The sequence below is a fragment of the Capra hircus genome, chromosome 22 (genome assembly GCF_001704415.2).
Source record: "Capra hircus breed San Clemente chromosome 22, ASM170441v1, whole genome shotgun sequence".
Taxonomy (NCBI): domain Eukaryota; kingdom Metazoa; phylum Chordata; class Mammalia; order Artiodactyla; family Bovidae; genus Capra; species Capra hircus.
The window spans coordinates 16,446,387-16,453,336 of record NC_030829.1 but is presented as its reverse complement, the minus strand read 5'-3'; the positions used below and the strand labels follow the sequence as shown (position 1 = coordinate 16,453,336).

The window sequence follows — 6,950 nt, the reverse complement described above, 5'->3', positions numbered from 1 at the left end:
CCTGAGAAGTTCAGTGTCACGGGCTGGATCAGACAGCTGGTATTCACATTTGGGTCTGAGTCTGAGGTTCATAGCGTTCCACCCCACCATGCTACCTGGGCCAGCTGAGAGAGCCCCGCCCAGAGTGGGTGCTTAACATCTGTTTCTGGAATGAATGACCTGGGCAAGTGGGAGAGAAGGCTTGTGTGTGCCCCCTGAGAAAAGTGTAGAGCCTTGTCTTTGTGGGGGAGCAACAGGTGACAAGCATTCCTTGGAGCCAGGCACCCATCCTCCCCTGAATCCCGACTGGCAGCTTCACCAGGTCAGGAAGTGGTTTTTTGTGCCGTTTGATGATGGTTGGGCCTTAGCGCCTTCTCTGGATGTTGAGAAAAGGGCTCTGGGCATTGCCAGCCACGATCAGGGTGGCCCCCCCTGCTAGGTTTTAGAGCTGGGATGTGCCTCAGCTCCAGGCCCACATGTGGGTCTCTGCATCAGAGAGAAAAGCTGGCTCACTGGAGGTCGACTTCGCTTCCTCCACCCAGATCATTCACCTGCCTTCCAATACCTTAGATTCCTCTAGTGGGGATGTGTGTGTGCTGTGTACAACTCTTTGCCACCCAATGGACTGAAGCCCGCCAGGCTCCTCTGTCTGTGGGATTTCCCAGGTAAGAGTACTGGAGTGGGTTGTCATTTCCTCCTCCAGGGATCTTCCCAATCCAGGGACCAAACCCACATCTCCTGTGTCTTCTGCACTGGCAGGGGGATTCGTTGGTGCTGAACCACCTGGAAAGCCCCCCTAATGGGGATAATGCCTTTCAAACTGGGGTCATCCCTTAGAGGCAGATGCTTTCAGAGGCAAGAGCTCGGTGAGCCAAGTCACTACACAGCCAAATAGGTGTGTGTGGTTTCCTGAGATGGAAGGGGTGTGTGTGTGGTTTCCTGAGATGGAAGGGGTGTGTGTGTGTTTTCCTGAGATGGAAGGGGTGTGTGTGTGTGTGTGTGGTCTGCCCAGTGGACAGGCATGGAGTTGATGGCAGAGCTGCAGCTTGAGAGTTGGGGACAGGGAGGTCAGTGAAAGAGGAAACAGGACAGCCTTTTCATTCAGTCTCACTTTCCTTGAGGGTCCCTTGCATTGTCCTAAGTCATGTGAGAGTTGACACCTGTTCTAAGTCAGGTGGGGCCACCTGGCTCTGCTGCCTGAATAGGACCCTGTGGGCATTAAGCTACGATATATGCTCCTGGGGTCTTGTTAAAACGCAGATCCTGATCTTCTAGGGCAAGGATGGGGCCCAAGATTCTGCACTTCTAAGAGGTTCCCTATCATGGTGACAGTCCACGGGCCACGCATGGCGCCTCGCTGAGGGATGGTGGTGGGGTATCGTGGTGCCCACCAAGCATGATGGGTGGTTTGCACTACAGGGCTGTGTATTAAGTGCCTGGCGGCCAGAATGTCACTGGAGAAGATACTTGGCTCCTACAGGGAGCCGCTGTGACAAGGGTTTCTCCAGAGTGTGGACGTTACCCTGGCTCCACAGGGGGGTGTCCTGTGTGTTTCTAATGGGTGCACACGTGCTGAGGCAGGCAGTGATTGTCCCCCTGTGATCACCCTTCCTTCGTCACTAGCTCGAGAGTCAGTTCACACCAGAGAGCACGTGGCTCATAAGAGACATTCCCCCTGGGAAGACTGGGTCTTCACTGGAATTCAGCGGTGGAACTTCTTAAGGATCAAGGCTCACTTCAGCCGTGAGCTGGGGTTGGAAGGTTTTTGGGACATCACCCTAGTGTCCCAGATCGATGAAGGAGCCAAGGCAATGGCCAGCCTTGGCCACGTGAGGCGGTGTCTGCCGTGCGGGTCTTCTCAGTGGACCGGGAGGAAGGGGAAGAGGTCAGGTCAGCCGTGTCTGGCAGTGGCTCTAGCTGTTGCTCGCGCCCCAATTGTGTCCAGCTTCAGACTCAGGCTTTCACATTCCCAGCATCTGTTCTGCCCGTGAATGTCAGTTCAGTGGCTCTGACGGTGTCACGGGAAGTTCCCCTGCTCACACAGGCCTCACTGGTTGCTGGTGTACCTTTCTTTGCACTTGAGAAGCTCTGGTACTTAGAGGACCCTTGCCTGTCGTCTTCTTTTCCTCTGTCTTGCCCTTCCTTCCTCCTCTCTGTCTCCCTCCTCTGCTCCTACATCCCCTCAATAAACTTCTCCGCTGTAGGTGCGGCTCTAATTTGGTTTTCTAAGCATGCACACCCCCTTGCTACATGCTCATTTTTTCTCTTTCCATTGACCACAGACCAAGAATTGGCTGGCTGGGTGGTGGTTTTTCAGTGAAATCTTCCTCTTTGGTGAAGTAAACATTTTGCACCTTCAGCATCCAGTTTGAGCATTGATTCACCTCGGGCTAATACCCCTCAGAGCTGGGTGTGGTCTCGGAAGTGTTCTGGAATCCAGTTGAGTGCTTCTGGGAGAACGGAGAGGTGGCTGGTCTCAGGGTCGGTCACTTGCCGATCGGGCCTTCTGAAAAGTGAGAGGTCAAGTCAAAGTGCCGTGTCTGGGGCTTCCGGGGCGGTCCAGGGTTTAAGACTCCGCACTTGCATGGCAGGGGGCACAGGTTCCATCCTTGGTTGGGGAACTAACATCCCACGTGCCTCACAGCGTAGCTGGAAAAAACCAAAAAGTGCCCACCAAAAGGCCCCGCCGCTTCATCCACTGTCCTGCTGGTGCCATCACAGTTGGCTTTTCTTCCACGGGGTGATGGACATGGTGTGTTGCCACAGGGAGAGCACTGGCCTCAGAGTGTGCACCGTGCGACTGGGGTCCATCCCCTAAAAGCAGCGAGGCGGGGCGAGGGGAGCGGGGCGAGGGGAGCGGGGCGAGGGGAGTGCTCTAACCAATCCCCTGTGGGAACTGAGGGATGACTATGTTTGGGACAGAGAAGTCAAGCTTGAGAGGCAAGGGTGGGGAAGAAAACTTCTGTTTTGTTACCCATAGGCAGACTCACGCTGGGACTCCAGCGAAAACTTGGAGTTGACCTGACCTGGGCAAGGACTTACCACGGGCTTCTTCCCAAAGGACATCCTGAAGAAACTTCCCCAGGGTCTAGCTGTGCTGGTGGGACTACGCCCCCGACAGCTTTGATCCCGGTGTCAAAGGGGGCACTGAACTATAGGAGGAGGGCCCAGGAATTGTCAGAGGTCTCACCCTCCCACCCCCATCCCAGTGGAGGACCTGGGCTCCCAGGAGGGGGAGAGAGAAGGGCCTGGGGTCCAGCAGGCACCCCTCAGCCAGGTTACCTTCCTTCCTGGGCCTGGTTGTCTTATCCCCACCATCTTTATTTTATTTTACATTGAAGGATAATTGCTTTATGATGTCGTGTTGGTTCCTGCAGTACAACAGCGTGACTCAGCCTGAAGTATACGTATATCCCCTCCGTCTGAAGCCCCCCCTCCCCTCTAGGTCCTCACGGAGCACCGGGCTGAGCTCCCTGTGTTACACAGCAAATCCCACTAGCTGCCTATTTTACACACGATAGTGTATATGCTTCAATGCTTGTCCTCACCATCTTTAAGGGCTTACCTTGTACCCTCTGTCCTTACCACTGAGGAGGTTACTGATAAAAGCTGTGGGGTCCCCTGGAACGAGTTTCCCGCATCCTTGCAGCTTTGGAAGGCAGAAGGTTGAATGGCCAGTGGTAGAGTTTGAGATGCCGGCAGGGTGATCTGGAGACAGGGCTCTCCCTGGTGGACGCAGCACTAGCCTGGGGAACGGTGTCTGCCCCCCGCCTTCTTCCCTTCCCAGGTGGTCTTCATCTCGATTGCACAGGCCTTTCCTTGTTCTGTGGAAAATCGGACAGGAAGCTGACGCTTTCCTCGAAGGATGCTCGGAGCCAAGTCTGTTCTTCCTGTGCTCCATCTCTTTCTTTCTGCAGGGAGGGTACCCCACGAGCCCTCCTTTCTCAGCAGCCTGTGAGATGACTTCTTGAAGCTCAAAGCTGTGGGCAGAGGAAGGAGCTCTGTTTGTGGCCACATCATCATTGCTCTCCTGGGGAGTGGAGACTGCTTACCTTCATGTTACCCTGTAACCACCTGGGTTCCTGGCCATGTTGGGCAATGAGATTCTGGATGAGTAGACAAAGGGATCTTGGGGCTGAAAAGGAGCCCATGGTCCTTCTGCCCCTGCCCTGCACTCAGGACGAGGCGTTTTCAGGTGAAATAGCTAAGGCCCTAAGAGGTTGTATGACATGCCCAGGGCTGCAGAGGGAGGTGGTGGCCAGGGCCAGACGCCATACTGGAACCCACCAGCCTTGGAGCCCCTTTGAGCCCCAGGGCTGCTGCCACCGCACCTGGCGTGCAGCCCTCATCCTGGTCAGGCTCAGGCCAAGCCCTTACCCTCCAGGTAGGGGCCACTGTGGCTCCCATTTCACAGATGAGCAGAGACGCTCAGAGATACTAATAAAACAGCTACGTGTTGGTTCCTTATTTAAAACATACCTCCATCCCTCTCGTCTCCACCATGAAGATGAAGCGAGTGATGACCTGGGGGGGACCTGAAGCCCCTCTTTCCCTCCCTTCAGTGCATACTCATTTTCCCTCCACCCCCTGGCTGATGCGAGTGGTCGGATGACCCCAGCAGACCTTGCACAGCACTAGGGGCACTGAACTGGAGACCTGCCAGGCTAGACTGCACCCTGGAGCCGGACGAGGAGCAACTGACAGGCGCAGTGGCCGCTGGATGGGAGAGCGGCTTCAAGTGGCTTGAAAAGACCCCTTTAGCCTCAGTGTTCTCATCTGGTGAGTAACGGTTGGGTGCCCTGGGGGTGGGACTTGGTCTCTAAAGCTTCTAGGTCTGAAACTCCATTTTGGGAAACAAGTTCGGAGGGAGTGGAGGGGCCTGTGATGATCGAGATGGGACCCCAGGACTGGAGGGGTCTGGAGAGCAGAGGCAGAGTCACGGGCTGCGCCCCAGCCCCTCCATCTCGGGTGCCCCCCCCCGACTCACCGACTCCCAGTTCTAGCTGAAGTAGTGCCTGCCGTTCCCTCTGTGGAAACTAGAAACTTCTTCTGCATCTGAGCTGGCTTAGGGCTTCTCTTGCCCTGCTGGACTTGGCTGGTGCACTGGGAAAGTTCCCTCTTTTTAGTCTAAGGATTTGTAGACTGGTGTCGAGGAGCAGTGTGACAGGTGGGATCTCACACGTGGTGGGAGGAGGCGCCTGGCAAGGGTCAGAGGGTGTGGGTTGGGGATTTCACCCCTGACTCACAGGGATCAGGGGAGAGGCTGGGGGTCGGTGGAGGGAGGCCAAGGAGACTTACTGGGCCACCCACTCTCTCTCTGCCAGAGGGTGATGGGGATACAGGGCTTGGGGACCAGAGTCCCCCCAGACCAGGGGTTCCACCTCTGCCCCACACAAGCTGTGGCCCCTCAGGCCAATGAGATCTCCCAGCTGAACCTCTGTCCTTCGTCTCTAAATGAGGGCCTTACTCTAAAAGACCAGCCTTACTGACCTCACGGGAGGTTGTAGAGGTTAAATGCTAAGCAGGAGGATGAAGCAGCGGAAAGAGACAGGTGTGGGGACCAGGCACCCCAGGGGGATTCTGCTTCCCCTGTACAGAGGTCTTTCTCTACCTTAACTCTGGTCGGGACCATTCACTGGTTTTCTAAGCACGCACACCTCCTTGCACTCACCTTCCCCACACAGGTGGGGATCCCTTATAAAATGCCTTCATGCCCTCTCTCTCCTAGTCCTCCTTGGTCCTCCGTGCACAATTCACCAAAGCCTAAGCAAGCCTGGTGGGCTCCATCCTCATCAATAGGTGGGGTTTGGTGAGAGCTGGACCCCCAGCTCACCTGTCCAGGGTTCTGCCCCTCATAAAATAAAGTCAGATAAGGTCTGAGAGGTCCCTGAGTCCATCAGAAAGTTTGCTGTAGGGAAACATCTCCAATCTGAGCAGCGCTTTCTTCCTGGTGTCTGTTTGCCAGCTCCCCTTTGTGATTGCCTGGTGTCTGCTGGCACCTCCATTCCCCTCTGCTTGGAGCTCATCCTGCTGCAGCAAAGTTACTTAGGTATTTGCCTGCTGATGGGCAAAGACCTCCCAGAGCCCAGTGGTACAGAGTCCACTATCCCTTCCACTGCCAGAGGCATAAAACTGCAGAGACCCACCTCGATTTCCAGTTCATCTTCTGCAATTTCTGCCTGACTTCCAGGCCAAGCCAGCCTCCCAGGGCTTCGGGGCTTCGGTGCGACTGCTGGCTTCTTGGATTCCTTTCTCTGCTGGAAAGAGGAGGTGTTCTCCTTAGGACCTTGAGCCCCCTTGTCCGTCCAGAAGCAGCGTGAGGTACGGGCCCGCGTTTAGACCTAGAGGCCTCCTTTGTGCTCTGGGGGAAGGCTGAAGCCCAGAGCGTGTGAGCCGCTGCCCAGGTCACACAGCTCAGGGCAGGGCTGGAAGGAGTTTCCCCATTCAGAATGCAGGGCTTGTAGGGAGATGTCTCACCTGCACTTCGTGATGTTTGAGGCTCAGGGAGCTGGAGCCCGCCCTGGCCAAGTCCACCCAGAGTGCACTGAGCAGCTGCAGGCTGCAGACGGTCCCCGGGGCAGGCATGGCCTCAGCTGGCTGGGGACACACGGGCCTGGAGGCGAGAGTCCGGACCACGTGCCTCCCCTCCCCTCCTCCCATCCCCTCTCTGCCCCACCTTCCATCCCTGTGCCCCAAGCCCTGCAGTCAGCCCTAGGGCTCCGACTTAGACCTGCGGCCGCAATTGCTGAGTAGACAGCTTAGCCCTCTGTGTGCCTGCCTCCCCCAGCTAGGAGCGGTGGAAGGATGTGGGTGCTGTTTGCCAAGAATGTTCATTCAGAGGCGGAATGTTTGACAGTGGGGCTCCCCAAGTCCTCTGTCCCAGGCCTCGAGGAGCGATGAGGAAGCTGAACCAGCAAGGCCCCAGGACACTATGTCCAGATGGCCCTGCAGACACTCAGTTGTCAGGGTGA

At 56.2% G+C, this 6,950-nt stretch overlaps 1 pseudogene; it reads right to left on the bottom strand.

Moving 5' to 3' along the window:
- On the bottom strand, positions 2,380–6,636 carry LOC102182640 (annotated as a pseudogene).